The 16,495-nt window shown below is 38.7% G+C and overlaps 1 pseudogene; it reads right to left on the bottom strand.

The window, feature by feature from the left end:
• Positions 1–15,863, bottom strand: part of LOC105741735 — a 27,581-nt pseudogene extending 11,718 nt beyond the window's left edge.
• Positions 15,864–16,495: the final 632 nt, after the last annotated feature.

Genomic DNA, 16,495 nt, shown 5'->3' on the forward strand with positions numbered 1-16,495 from the left:
TCTCTCTCTCTCTCTCTCTCTCTCTCTCTCTCTCTCTCTCTCTCTCTCTCTCTCTCTTGGGCTGGCTTAGCTCACCCTGAGGGCAGGGCTAGCAGGCCATGCAGTGCCAGCAATCACACTGAGGCCCCCTGAGCCTGCCTAAGCAAGCCAGCCCTGAAGCATCATTTCTTCAAACCATTCCTTGTGAGACAGAGGTGAGTCTCTTACGATTCTGCTTCACAGAAACCCCTGAACGTTATGCAAACCCTTCCTAGAAGTTAGTCATTCTTCTAAGTCAATCTTGGGGATTCAAACAGAATCAGTGCCACTTAAAGAGATGTGAGGTGAATGGCTAGAGCTTGCAATCACAGCGCATGCTCAGCAAAGCATCTTGGAAAGCTCTGTACCTGCATCTCCTCATCCACTGTACCCGGCAGCACGCTAAATGCTTCGGATGCCTTGTACCACCGTCATGTTCGCTCATCAGCCCTACAAAATAGTTTTCTTATGGACTCCACCTTAAACACAAACAAGATAAAGATCATGAAGATGCCAACTTTGTGACTTCCATATGACAGAAACTTGACTTGAATCTGTGTCTGATGTAAATTCAGCAAACATCCTCCAGTGAAAATATGGGGTTGGGTCAAAGCCAGAGACTTCGGTTGCACAGAAACACAAAATGAAAGGAAGCTGACTTTGAGGTTGTATGCAGGAAACTGGGTCTGTGCCTGGAATTTGTGTTGCAAAACTCATCAGATATCAGCACAGAACTCTTTCCAATTAGAACACATCCATATTCTTTTTAGTATAAAAGTTTCTTTTCCTTCTACAAATTGAGAGCCACTTTGTGATATTATTCTGTTTCTTAAATATTGAACAAGGCTGGTGAGATGGCTCAGTGGTCTAAAGCACCTACTTAGAACAAGCTAAGCTAAGCTAAGCAAAGCACAGGGACTGCGGTTCAATCCCCCAGCACCACATGCCAGCCAGCCCCACCCCCTGGTGGGCTGAGCTGCCCCCCTACAAATAAATTTAAAAAATAAATAGATAAATATTGAAGAGCAAAGCCGAACAAACACATGTATCCTAACTGGCAACCATGGTATTTTGGGGTCTGCACTGAGATTAGCTTAAGGCACAGGAAGTCAGTACTTTAATAAAAGTAACACTTGGCTCTAAATCTGAATATTGAATTTATCATTGCTTAGCAATTCTTTCTGTGGTTACTTCCCAGAGCCCACCTACTTACAGGAAGATTATCTTTCTGTCAATCATTCTGTTTTTTACCATTTATCAGATCTTGGACATTTCTATGATTACTTGTTAATTTACTTCAAACACTAAACAAAATATATTTTCTGGCTATCAAGGGTATTGCCACAAAAACACAGGCCAGATGAATTGCAGAGTGCGGATGCCTACTAATGACATGTGATATAGAGAGAAAAGTACTTGACAGATGCATCGAGACCCATGAAAAAGCCCTTCAGAGAATGTTGGATGTCCTCCTATGGCAGTCGGTGCCTTTACAGGGCTTGTAATTTATTTCTTGTACTATGCCACTATAGGATTTCTTACCTATGTGTTAGACATTGATGTTCAACACTTGCTCAGACGTTATGAAGGTTTATTATGAGGAAATATTTTATCATGGAAGAGTTTCATTTGTACCATTTTGCTTTTTAATATTCAAGGAATCTTGGGAGATATTGCAGAGGAACCTCTATATTCTTCTTTTCTGTCCTATGAATTGAAACTTTGCAGTAAGGTTTTATTTGAGAAGAAAGAAATAGCAAGCAAACAGGAACGGCTGGAATTAGCCTGAAGGCTCTAATCTGTCCAATCATATTCCAAAAGTTATATATATATATATATATATATATATATATATATATATAATATGGTTCCCTGATATGCATATATATTATATATGTGGCAAAAATAGAAATAAATGGTCTTATTTTGTGCAATTTTTCCTCAAAATTCTAGAAGAAAAAGTGCTACAAGTTTTTAACAGTTACAACTAGAATTTTAAAACATAGCCCACTGTGAAATTTGGTTAGCTTATGATTGTAGTTTAAATGCTTTTAACATTTTAAGGATATTTTACATATCTAAATAATATCTTGCCTATGAATATACATGTGTGAGTTTTTGGATTAGTTTTAGACTGGGCGTTGGCTTCTCTTCACCCGTATCTGTCGCTTAGAATTTTTGTCCGCACTGGCACTATGCCCAAGACTTCCTTAGATGTTTAACCAGCATTGCATTTCTTCTCTAATCACGGACAGATCTTTCTAGACAGTATGTCTTATTGTTTTGCTCTTAAGCTAAAGGATGGAGAGGTAGTAATTTATTGCTTTTACCTAGATGTACAGTTTTTCAGTTTTGGTGTTGAATTCATGCTGTCAAGAGAACGTATTTTCCATCTTCAATGTTTCACTCTTTTATCTGCTATACATGTTGCTTATGGCCTTCAGTATTTCAGTAACTGGTTACAGCACCTCAAAAGCGTATTACTCTGACCTTAGTAAAACACTTAAAAGCTAATTGATAATTACAGGAGCTAAAATATTACTTTCCTGTAAATGTCTAAATTATAAGGAAAATTTTATCAGGGGGCAAAATTACTAAGGAGCTCTTCAGTGATTAATAGACATTAGGCAGTGTTGGAAATGTTAAGGATGGGCATGCTTACAATACTATAAAATCACTTTATGTCTCTTTTTCTGATACTCCTAACTCTCAATAGAGCCATTTTTATGCATCAAAAAACCAGAGCACATGCATTAGCTCTTCTAATTGGATAGTAGTAAAGAATGACCTCAGTGTGGTGCTTTTGCTAAGTGTGTTTCAGAGGAAGATTGTGGATATAATCGCTGCTCGCATGAAGTTGACATCCTAAGAGCCTGCTAACTGGGGGCCTGTGAAATCCATCAAGCTTAGGAATGGATTTTGGGGCCTGGCAAGATAGCTCAGCGGGCTAAAGTGCCTGCTTAGGTAAGCTTAGGCAAGCACGGGGACCACACTTTGATCCCTGGCACCATATACTGTGCCAGCCCCGCCCCCAGGGAGGGCTGAGTGGGCCACAGAGTCTGGGCGTGGTGGCACATACCTGTGATCCCTGGGGGCGCTAAAAGCAGTAGGATCACTATGAATCCGAGCTGCATAGTGAGACCCTATATCAAATACATAAGAAAGAAAGAAAGAAAGAAAGAAAGAAAGAAAGAAAAGGAAGAATGTGTTTTGCTTGGCTTGCAGGAAGTTTTGTACAATCTGTTTTGTATTAAAATAGATGATTTTAAAAATAGATGACATAGAAAATAAACAAATCTGGTAAAACCCCTTGTATTTCTGTATGTCCAGGATGGAACTGAGAAAGGATCTGATCCTTCTGGGGGTGGTGCTTTCCTAGCCCTTCTCATACACACGTGGGATGCCCTCTGTGCTGATTACGGTTCTCTAGAGCACCAAGGAAGGATACAGGCCTGCTCTGAGGCTGCGGCCCGACAGAGTCCCCACTGAAAGGCTGAAGAAGCTGCAGCCTGATGCCCACAGGCAGTGGCTGCAGCTCAAGCAGAATCCAGCTAGTGAGCACAGCCAGAATTGCTCCTTCCTCCCCTTCCGTCCCAGCTGCCTGCAAACCCACGTGATGGTGCCCCAACCAACCAGGCGAGTCTTCGTCCTTGTCTAGCTGGCCTGCATGCTGATCACCTGTGGTGACACTGCAGACACCTAGTGCTCTACCGACCTTCTATGCCAGCGGCTCCCAATCCAGTCCAGTTGACATCAACATGAGCCCTCCTTCCCTTCTCCATCCTTCCTCCGTAACTCATTGCATTTCTTACTTGACGCTGGAGGGCTACACATCTGCAACATCTTTTCCAGGTCTGCATCAGAGATGACCTGGTGAATGCTGCCCCAGGAGTCCCACTGATGTATTTGTTGAGTTGCTAACACTGAATGCTTGCTATGTACCCCTGCAGTGTGAAAATCTACTCAGAGATGACATGGGATGACTATCGAGGCCACACTAGTAACTGACCCAGGTGGTGAGATTTCTTTTTTTTTTTTTTTTTTAATTGTTTGTATCTGCTAGCCATTTACTTAGTTTTCCACTTACTTAGTTTCCTCCACATTTTTTCTAGGGCACTATATTGTATCCAGAGCACTCCCTCAAGATCTAAGTACCTAAACCCACATATCTGTGCTTTCTGTTAACATCGGTTCCATATAAAGTCTCCACAGAATTAACTTTTATTTCAATCAAAGTAATGTGAGCATTTAGTTTAAAAATAAAATTCCTGGTTCATGCTGCAGTGGAGAAGTTGCTGCTATTTATCTGTAAGTTTCCAGATAATATCCTTCTGTCTCTATGAATTTAATCATCTACTTACCTTTCTGGTAGGTGAGGATTTAACCTGGTACCACACCTAATTCTCATTTTCTTCTTCCCAACTTCTTAAAATGTTTGTCATATTTTTAAATTACAATGCTTAGATCTTTAAGTCAGCAAACGTCACTAATCACTTTGTACTACACGGTGATTTTATCTTTATCCCCTTACCATACCCTCCCTCCATCGCCCTGGAGGAAATAGTATTCATTTACTTAGTTTTCTATGTATTTAGTTTTCGCCGTATTTTTCCTTTTAATGTTCTGCAAAATATTTAAATATTTTTGAACTCCCTTCCAAATGCTAAAGCATGCAGAGTAACCGAGCATGGTAGCGTGGCTCATGTTTGCAGGGCCCCATGAAGCCTTGTTTGACTTTAGCTGGGGCTTTTTGGGAGATGGGCTGAATCTAGAGTGTGCGATTGATTCCCGGTGCCATCCTGGGATTAAGGGGGCCGCACTTAGGGTGGGTGATTGCTGCATCAGGGCACTGGTTGGATGGGCTCCACCCTAAATCACATAGACTGGATACTTCATAAGGGACAGAAGAGGCTTGTCTCTGCTTGTCCTCGCTTTCTTTTGTCGTTTCCCACCATCATGAACAGTTGCCCTTTGCCATGCCAGCTGAGTATGGACTGAACCTCTACAAACGGTGAGCTAAAGAAACCTTTACTCTCTTAAATTTGGGTATTTTGTCTGAGGAACTAAGATGCATTGTTTTCTGTGGCTCTCTATCTGCCGCTGGAATCTAGACTGGTGCTGTCCATCTCGAACAGAGTCCCCCCACTCAAGACTTCACATTATCCTGTTCTGAAGCTTTGACCTGATCCTGTTTGGTTTATTCTCTCATTTTGTCAAAGCACTTATCTTTGTGGAAAAGTGTGCATGGTAAGATATTTTCTGAGTTCTTTTAAATGTTAAAAAACACAATGATGGGCCGGGGACATAGCTCAGTGGAGTAAGTGCTTGCCTGGCAAGCACCAGCTCCTGAGTTCAATCCCTGGTACCATACACACACACACAAAAAAAAAAATGTTGATGATATCCTCCAACTTACTTTTTAGTCATGGTAGAATTCTGTGCTGCACAAATTTTGTTACCACTACTTTTTTTTTGCTATTCTTGTTTTGGGATATTGTTAATTGTGTTCTGAAATTGTATAGTGTGTTTTTGTATAAATCTCTTATTAGAGAGGAGGCATGGGGGGTGGCACCCAGTAGAATTTGCTAAACAAAGACCTTTTTTCTTTTAGCCCTAGACAATTCTCTTGTTTTTTAAATAAATTTTCAGCTTTGTTTTCCTATTTGAGGACTCTTATTGCAATTTTCCCCCCTTCATGTCATAGTCTAATTTATTTAACTTAACTCACCTATCTTCCAGTGATTATTTTGACCACATATTTCAATCTATGGACGTAATGGTTTTGTTCATCCTCTTTAATCAAGCCATTGATTTTCTTGCCTAGTGCTCAGCTATGTTTCATTTTTTCCTGTTCTGATTTATGGGCATGCCATCTTCTCTTATTTCTCCCAGAGTATAATTTTATGGTGTCCTCTCTCTGAAGTTTTCTTCTCTCCTATTTATTGTCATAATGTCCTTTCAGTCCCATGTTTTTCTTTTTTCTTTTTTTATTTTTTTTCCCCCATGTTTTTCTTTCTCATGGCCTTTCTCCTTCAAGTTAATCCTGTCCTCATATATCTGGCCCCTTCTTATCTGTCCATTCATATCTAATAGTAAAGTACCACAAAGCAAACTATAAATCTGTAGCTGGAGATGGACTTTGGTAGTCCACATTGCAGGGGCACCAAGTAGTTTGCCAACCTGGGGGACCACCATACAGCTCAGGTAGTTCAGTTTCTCAAAATAAATAAATACAAAGATTTATCTGACTCCTTGCCTACAGTTAGTAGTTCTGAGAGCAGGTCTGAGAAATGAACACTGATATCCACTGTTTTATTAATAAGCTGAGTGCGGCATCACAGTATTAGGGAAATATTCTTAATTGTCTCGTTATTTTCCCACCTCCTTCTAAACCTGATGGTTGCCTGGAGGCTCTGGGCACAAAGCACAACCGCTTGATCTAAGAGAATTGTGGGGTGTGAATGAGGAAGGACGGAGCTTTCTCCAGCCAAGTGCTTTGACTTGACTGAACATGACTGGTGATTCAGATGTTGTTACTGGCTTAGGGCACCTCATATGCTGACTGTGGCGTCACCTTAGTGAAGTATGTTGCTTAAGATAGAAGTGGCTTTCGGGCACACAAATTAGAATTCATTGTTATGTGATCTTGACTTGTAAGTAGAACTACTGAACTTGAGATAAGTATTTGTAGACTGCTGACCTATGCTTTTGCTAATCGACGCCAAGGAGAAGTACAGCCGCGTCATCAAGGAAGCTACCATACCTACCACTAAGTTTTTGAAGTTTTATGTTTTCCCGTGTTTAATTAATTTGGCCATGATAAATAAATGTCTGAAGACAGGATGATTGTAAATCTTGACTGAACAATAGCCCAAATATTTAAGAGTGCTGCATACAAAAATAGACCTGCCTACTGTAGTTTTTTGATAATTAGAAATGATTTTATGTATTTGAAAGATCCACCACATGGGAATAAACTAATCCTTTATGGAACTCATATAAAACATAGAAAGCTATGTTTCCTGTAATTATTTGATAGTTTTTTCTATTAATAATCTGTCTAGTTTCACAATAAAAATTCAAGAATTCCATTTCTAGCTCCTACATGGACTCCTTTAGACACCACCATGCACATCTGTGCTCTCCAAGAAATTGCTAATTGCATCTGAATTATATTGCCCAATGGAGTCCTTAATAAGAGTAAAAAAATCATTAGGCATGTATTTCTGACATAAAGAAGTATCATTCTTAGTCTTTTCCTAACTTAAGGGTAAGAATAACATGGCTTTTAAAGTAAATTAAAATTAATAAAACTAAAGCTATGAAAATTGGTCACCAGGAGGCTTAAACACTGGATTTTGTACAAGTTATCAGGATCCACATTCAATGGCAAAAAGTATTTATGGAGTGTATGGGTTATCTAGGGCTGCCACTTGGAAATATCAGAAATGGGTGGGTTAAGCAACAGAAATTTATTTTCTCACAGTTCTGGAGGCTAGAAAGTCCCAGATCAAGATGTCACCAGCCTTGATTTCTTCTAGGTTCTATCTATGTATCTAGGTATCTATCTATCTATCTATCTACCTATCTATCTATCAATCATCTATCTGTCCATCTTCTTTCTCCATCTCCCTCTCTCTCCCTCTCTCTCTGGCTTGCAGCTGGCTACTTTCTCTGAATATCTTCACATTGTTTTCCTTTTTCAAGTGTTTGCATCCGAATTTTCCCTCTATTTTTGGTTACCAATCATATTGCAATAGGGACTACCCTCCTGCTTTTATTTCAAACTAATTAACTTTTTTTTCCTATGTCCAACTAAGGTTACATTCTGAGATACTTGGTCTTAGAATGCAACATGGATTTCTCAGGGGTGTTCTGTGTGTGGGACACAATTTAGCCCACTGAGTGAAGTTATTCTACTTCCTCCTACCCTTACTATATTTTTCCCTCAAAGGTAAACACATATTCGGATTAAATCTGAGAGTCAAAGCCATAGGCCATAAATTGTCTGTAGATACTGTTGTATTTAGGTGCAGTCTACACAGGAGCTAACTGGCTTGCAGCCATTACATTCTCAGCATACTCCATAGTGACCAGGAGGAGCAGCTGTCACAAGGACTTACACCAGGTGCTGTACCTGTTTATCAGCTGTCTGATTACGGCGATGTCATGATGCAAAGTTTACAAATAAGTAAACTCAGAGTCAGCGAGACCATGAAACTTTCCAGCTTTGCATCACTATTAGATGGTGAGCCTGCATTTGAATCCCTTATTGGTCTGATTCCCAAACATCATATTCTCTCCATTATTTTATGTTCTAAACTTGACCATTCTCTGTACTGACAAACTGTCTAATCACATAAATCAACTTTGTACTGATGTTTATAAGAACAAGATATAAAGGAGAAAGTTTAACAAATTTGTGAAAATTTCCTATATTTGCATTCATAAAAAATATACACTGTAAGGCAGTGGTCAGAGATGATTAAATCCTTAATGATATTCTGAACATTATGACACAGAGCTTTATTTTTTTATTTTAATAATTTTATTGAGAAAGAAGCCGCAATGAGATAGTTTCAAAACAGATTAGTAGTACAGTTACAATAATTAATACATTGCATATTGTTGTCTTTGTAGTAGTTATTCAGAGTATAAGATGCAGACATGATATCTTGTCTAAACACTATTAGTTCAAAGCTTCATTGAACTAAGAGAATGTAGCTGTATATTTATGCTATTATATATATATATATTTTTTTTTTTCCACTACAAAATGGTCCTTCATTTATATCCCCTTTTGTGTTTCCTTTTGTCAGAGATGTGCATTCTATTGCCATTCAGGTATTGTAGTGCATGAATTCAGAGCTTTAACTTACAAGAATAAAAGCTATGTTAAGATTTAAACACAGATTATTTATTTAGGAAATAAATAAGAAATGTAATTAAGTGATGATTGCTTTAACAAAATTTCTCCTAAAATTTGTGCAATAATTTATATTCTCTGGTTTTACCACATAATTGTAAGGTAATTTTTGTAGTATTCCCTTTAATACCTTTATATTTATGCACTAGTGGCCATATTTCTAATATGTTAAATATTTCAAAATGCATGATCAAAAGAAATCATGCAAGAACTGTTCATGTGAAAAATATCTAATTTTCCATAAAATTATATGGAAAAATACAGCATTTTAATAGAAAAGCACTGGGGGATTCATTCATCCTCATGATTTGGTACATCTATGAAAGGTGTGGAAGAGATGTAGCATTTGTCCTGAGTGCTTTTACAAAAACTATTAGGAGAATGAAATGCGCTATTGATAAGTTGATCTTACTTCATGTAGAGGAAGTTTATGTTTCAAACACTGTAGTTTCATGTAAGCTTTGTTTTTTATTATCTATTAATTTTATTGAGAAAGAAATTGCAATGAGATAGTTTCAAAACAGGTTACTAGAACAGTTACAATAATTAATACATTGCATATTGTCTTCATAGTAGTTATTCATAGCACAAGATGCAAACATGATATCTTTTCTAAACACTATTAGTATAAATCTTCTCATTGAACTAAGAATATATAAGCTTTGTTTATACATTTTATAATAATGAATATTATTTTTAGAAGTCAATTTTAAAAACCTATAAAGATAACTCTGGCTCCATATTTACATAATGCTAGAAGATGTACTGCTATTTTCCATTAGATGTGTGGAAATAAAGTACCCTAAAATTCTAACAAGCAGCAACTTTATGGTCTCTTTGCTTTCGTGAGAGCTGTCCCATTGAGCTGACAGTTGTTGCTGGATTATCTAGAAATTCATGACTCTGAAAGTGAAGTGAAACAATTGACCATGGTAAGTTAGGACTTCGGGTAGAGAAATAACAAAACAGATTATATCCTCTGCCAGTGACTAGCTACAGCCACAGAGCCATAGGATTAAGCGTGATGGCAAAGGAAAGAAAAGGGAAGGATTCAGACCTAGAAGGTGAAATTGACACTTGAGATTTGGTCATTGCAGTAGGGCAGTAAAATTTAAATTACCAAAAAATAACATTCGCTATTGAGTTCAGCTGCAGTCCTTTGATTAAAAGCAACGAACGATAATGTCCATAAAGTGTATCTATTGAAGACATAGGAGGGGTGACATGTCAGCAATTTGGGAAATGTTGCTAAGGTAGGTATTAAATTTTAGTACTTTATTTATTTATTTATTTATTTATTTATTTATTTATTTTTGCAATACCAGGGATTGAACTCAGGACCCTGTGCTTGCCAGGTAAGCGCTTATTCTACTGAGCTATCTCCCTGGCCCTAAATTTTAGTATTTTATTGAAACAATTGTAATACAGAAAAGACAAAATCATGTTTTTGCTGGTCAGTCTTTAAATACGCTATGCTTGTGGCATTAAAATTAAATCCTGCAGCTTCTGATAACAGAAGAAAAACTTAGTTATTCTACTATTATAAAGACTGGAAATAAAACTATGGGATTCAAATGGAAAGTATGTTTTAGATCTTTCTTTTTTGTTATTATTATTGTTGGCTGCCGAAAATGGTAGAAAATAATAAAAGATGCTCTCAAGTTTGTGTTTGAATATAGATTTTATGGAATTCCTTTAAAAGGAGTTAATTTATTTACTAATTTGTCAAAGCATATGGTAGCAGCAGATAAATTATTTTGACAACATCATCACTTAGAAAGTGTTTGTATTCTATTCAAACTTTTGCAGGGTTTCCCATTATAGGTACTGGTTAACTTTTTTGAAAAATAAAGTGCATTTGGAGAAAAAAATAAATGCCTTCAATTAATGCTTGTTCATGGAGGTTACTTGGTAAAATCTATACAAATAGAAGTTATAATATTAGCAGACACTCAGCAGCTAGTCCCAAAGGCAAAAGGTCATAAATGTAAATGCTCCACGTCACTGAACATAGTGACATTGTTGAAATCATGAATAAAAATTTGTAGGGCCAGTTTCTTTTCTTTAAATTTTAGATACAGGGTCTTGCTTTGCAGTTTTGACTCATAGTGATCCTCCTGTCGGAACCTCCCCAGCACTGGGATTGCAGGAGCTTGTGTGCCACCATGCCTGGTTCTAGGGCTGGCACAGTGCACCTGGGCTGCTGGGGCTGGCTCGGCATGCAGTACTGGGGATCAAACTCGGGACCTTGCGCTTGCCAGGCAGGCCCTTAGACTACCAAGCTACCTGCCTAGCCCACAAATGAAGGCTCTTGAAAAGTTGTTACATGATAAATTTAAGTCACTGGAAGGACTATTTAGACACTCATATTATGAATACATATTAAAATTTAACAGTTGTAAACATTTTGAATTAGTAGGTATATAATACTGAACAAAATAAAGTGTCAGAGAATTCATTATGAAGATCTGATGTATAAGAAAGATATAGGCCTAAGATGTGCATTCTGTAGTTTTGGAGGATGGTAAATAGCTTAGACCATGAACTTGAATTAGATTAAAAAAAAAAAATAGGAGCATGTGAAATGAGAGGGGAAAATGTCTAACAAAGAAGGTCTTTGAATACCACTGTTTACTAGATAAATAATCTCCCAGTGTATTTCGGATAAATTATTACGGATAAAAAATGATGCTTGTTTTATTTTTAAAAATCTTTTATTATTATTATTATTATTATTATTATTATTGTTATTAATTTCCAGAAGGTCCTTGACATTCTAAGAGTCATTTGTTGATTTACCCTTTGTGGAAAAGCTTAATGAACTTCCTTAAAAAATGAATTAGTATTTGATGTCCTCAAGAAGTATTGCTCTTAAATAAAACATACTTAGTGAATGTAAGTTTTCAATTAATTACATGATCCAAGGAGTTTAGACACTCTGTGTCATTCTGTTTTCAGTACTCCCTGATCTAATGTCTGCCTTCAACACTCTTGACACTTCCCTTGTCAGGATTACCCAACTTCTGTGTTGCTAGAGCCAGTAGGTCGTCTTCTGTCATCATCTTGCACAACCTCTCAGCGGAGTAGCACTTTCCCACTTCCCTTCCCTGACAGGGTGAGTCTCACTGGCTCAGGATTCCAGAAAGGAAGAATGACAGAGGAGGTCCACAGAGCCCGGACGCAGGCTGTGTGATCCCGGGAAGCCTGCACTAAGATTAGGGGTGCTGGTGCTGGTGCTTTCCACTTCGCAGAAGTTCAGGCTGATCCTGGCCTCTGGCAGTGGCATCGGGCCCTGACTTGGTCAACCTACAACACGCCGGGTGCCTCTTTGCCAACCTGACCTCAGCTCCCTGACCCTGGGCTTCTCTTTATTGTCTCTCACCCAGTCTCTGCTGAATTTTATAAGAGATTTAGAGATATAATGCCAATACTCCTCAGACTCTTCAGTGAATTTGGAAAGGAAGCAATATTCCTAAACTCATTCCCTGAAGCAAGCATTATCCTGACAGCAGAACTAGAAAAGGGTCCAGCCAGGATGAGTCTACTTCACACATGTGGTACAACCTAAGAACAAAAGCAGTCCTAGTCAATGAGAAGCCTTTAGAAGCCAGTCAGTGTGTGGTACACTGTGATAAAAATTATAGTTTAAAAACCTGCCTTTGTATCAGAATAGTTTTAAAGATAGCTCATCTGTGATTTTATTTCTGTATTTTCTGAAATAAAAAACATACAGTCTGAAAAGAGAATGGTTCAGAGGCCTTCTGGGAATGCACTGCTGAGGTCCGGTGCATCTCCCTGATTGCCATTCCCACCCCTCAGGCAGTATTTTAAAAGGACATCTATTTTTCAGCGTTCTGTCTTTACTTCCATAACTGCAACTCTTTCCACTTTTTATCCATGTGTCTATTGTCTACCCCACTGTAAAAAACTAAAGCTGTAAATCACTCACATTCCAATTTTATTCTCTTATGCTAAGTGTTTTGACGGTTTATATTTAGTCCTCAAGTATTGGTTCGCTTTGTTGCCTTCCATACCAGATCTTTGGGAGGAGGTATATGCAGTACGCTTGCCCTCTATTTCTTTTTCTTTCTTTTTTTTTCTTTCTAAGAAGGTTTTTTCCCATAATTTTATTGATAAACAAATAGCAATGAGACAGTTTCAAATCAAATCACTAGGACAGTTTCAATAATTAACACACTGCATACATTCTTCTTAGTGGTTAATTGCTGTACAAGATGCAGACTTGAGATCCTATTTACAAACACCATTAGAACAAATCATTCTATCCATTAAGAGAATATAACTATATATCTATCCTGACCACTTTGAATACACAGATGCAAAATGGACATTCATCTGTATACCCTTTTTTTGTTAAGTTCCGTTATTTGAATATTATAGGTGTATAAACTCAGCAAAATATTCTAAAAGAGTCCAGTAGCCCATAATAGCATTGGGTCTTCTCTTTAACTGGCAATGTCAGAAATTGTTGACCTGAGTCCCCCACAGCTCAACATAACAGCATGGCTTTACTTCCTATATTTCTTCTTCATACTTTTCTACTGGATGATTAAGACCAAGGTAAAGCAGAACCTATGCAACAAGAGTTGTAGCTTTTGGGTCTGATAAGGTCGATGAAATCCCCTCAGGATTTATCCTGAAATTCTGTACCTCAGATTGTAGAACGTTTGTCAGTGTCAGCCATGTGGATGAGTCACGGCCATTGCTTGGCCAATGTGCTCTCTGTGAAAGCCTGAGAGAATGTTTTCTCTCCATGTGACTCTCCTTAGGTACACTGTACATCATCAATCACTTTCCTCTTTGGCCCCATAATCTCCTTGATCAGAAAATTTGGGACACTACCGAGTTACATGACATTACAAGTTCTCATATGTCCTGAGTCTTAATTGCCTTCTATTTCTTGTCATTCCCTTTTGAACAGTGTTATGATTTGTGTGTATTTGTCACCTGAAAGCTTCTTGTGGTCATTGGGGCATGATTCTAAAGGTTGTTATTTATGATCCAAGGCTGGGATTACAGGTCTGAGTACTGCTGGGATTATGGTTGTGAGTGCTATACCCAGCCTGGGGCAGAGAAGGAGGAGAGACAGGCTTCTTCTCCGCAGCCATTGTTGCTGCTTCTCCTCCCATTTGCTCTTTTGCTCTTTGCTGCCCCCATGAAAGGTTGCTTTCTCCTATATGCCACACTGCCTTGGAGCCAGCTGAGTATGGACTGAAACCTCCAGTGACTGTGAGCTCAATAAATCTCTCCTTCCTTCATTTTGGTTGTCGGGTATTTGTCTCATCAATGAGAGAAGAGTAACTGAGACAAATGGCGTCTTCCTAACAAGTAAAACTAGTTATTTGTGTCAAAAATTGTAAACACTCACATAATGTTCTGCTACTACAATCAAGATTCTTCTGCACTATCACTTGGATGACATGAAAAGCTGACAAGTTGTAAATGTTATTTTCATGGCTAAGGTAAAGAGAAAGTTTTCCATCAGTTTGACACTCCTAGATCCCCTCCTTTACTTGCCTCTTTCCTGACAAGGTCAAATAAAGTCACCTTTCTTATACTTTATCACAAGCTAGAAGTCATACTTTTGTTTTTGTGGAACTACACCTTTCACCTACTTTACCATTCAACCCCTCGGAGTCAGAGGCCCAGCTTTGCCTGCAGTTGAGCTGTCTCAAGTTTTTCCCAGTTTGGGCTGGCCAAATAGCCCAGTGGATTAACACGCCTGCAAACAGTTGCAGGGGCTGGGGTTTGATCTTCAGGCCTGCCATGATGGCCCCGCCCCCAGGGTGCTGAGATGGCGATTGTGACTGGGCGTGGTGGCATGCACCTGTAATCCCAGCTGTTGGGAGGCTGTAAACAGGCAGATCACTACGAGTCTAATCTAGTAGTGACCCTAAACACCCTGTAGACCCTTTCCTAAAAGAAAAAAGTTAGTTTCCGCACATTTTTAAAAAATGTTTTTACAATTTAATAAATAGTTTTCTTGATGAATGTAGTCATGAGAGTTGTTCAGCAGTATTCAAGTTACGGTTTTCCGGATTGGTCTGTAGTCTTTTTTTTTTTTTTTGTCTGTAGTCTTTAATAAATGTGTAAGAAGTTCTTATATGAATCATCTGTTGAACTAGTAAGACTGCATTGATGCATCCATCATGTTCAGGATTGTTAGTTACGTGGGCATATCTGCCCCAGATAACCTTGCCTCCTTGTGTCACAAGGCCCTACTCGCTCACGTTCACCTCAATCACTGTTCCTTTGGTAATAACACCCAAAGTTGTACACAGTGGTCATGAAGGATTATTTTTCACACCAAGTATTGGCAGGCAAAAGGTGGCTTTAAGTTCAGGATGTGTTATGTGGGCCTTCTTAAAGCCTAAGTCCATTGGCCTAATGAACCTCTCATATTTAGGTGGTTTTCTTGTAAAGCCATCTCCAACAAAGCAGACTTTAGTGACCATCCCCTTCCATGCCTTCTTTTTTCTCTTTCCAGTTCAAATAACTTATAATACTTCCATTTCTCCTTGGGCACCAACTTTGGGCAGAGGAACTTCCCATTTTCCTGCCTTTCTCTTTCCTTTTGTTTAATCATGTTGGAAAGTACTTTTGCACGAGACTGTCCCTCTCTGTCCAGCAGGCAGGCAGGTCCTGCTCCTTGTGGAGTCTTTTCATCATTCTTTTGTTTGATGTTTCTCTTTTCATTCATCTTGATAGTCTTCTTCATTTGTCTTTTCTCTGCATGGCGCTGTTTGTGGTAGAGCTTAGTCTTCAGGCCAATCTTTTTTCCCCCCTTCTTTGACCATTCATGAATTTCTTGACTTTCCTTCTTTCTCTTTTTCTCATGGTAATCCAAGTGGCACCTATAGTGTTTATGGTGAAATTCACTATATTCATTTTGTGGCATGATGACAGTGGCAGAGCTGTCATGGGCAGCCTCAGGTATGCAAAGAAAAGTCCAACTTTGGGGTGTCCCAGACACACGAGCTCCACACATACTTTAAACAAATTTTGGTAGAAGATAATTTTTGTAAAAGGTGTCAGAATTTAGTGGGTTTTTTAAAAAATGTATTTGGTTGTTACAGGGTCTCACTATGTAGCTCAGACTCATAGTGATCCTCCTGTTTTCAGCCTCCCCAATGCTGGGATTACAGGCATGCGCCACTACGCCTGGACTCTGTGGCCGGCTCAGCCAGTCCTGGGGGTGGGGCTGGCATGGCCATGTTGTGCAGGGGATTAAACTGTGGTCCCTGTGCTTGCCTAAACTTGCCTAATTTGGTGTTTAGTCCACTGAGCTACCTCACTGGCCCCAGAATTGAGGTTTTATTTTTTTAAAAACTGATTATTTATCTTGATTTGAGTTTTAGGATAAGACATTAGTATGAAAAAGTGAAATACTATACAAATGTGTCTCTGTTGCTTTTCTTTTCTTGCTGGAACAAAATACCCAACACCCAAAATTAAGCTCACAGTTTGTGGAGGTTTCCATCCATACTGGGCTGGCTCCAAGGCAGAATGACACATGGCAGAGGGCAGCAG

The sequence above is a fragment of the Octodon degus genome, unplaced genomic scaffold, assembly GCF_000260255.1.
Source record: "Octodon degus isolate 3935 unplaced genomic scaffold, OctDeg1.0 scaffold00021, whole genome shotgun sequence".
Lineage (NCBI taxonomy): Eukaryota > Metazoa > Chordata > Mammalia > Rodentia > Octodontidae > Octodon > Octodon degus.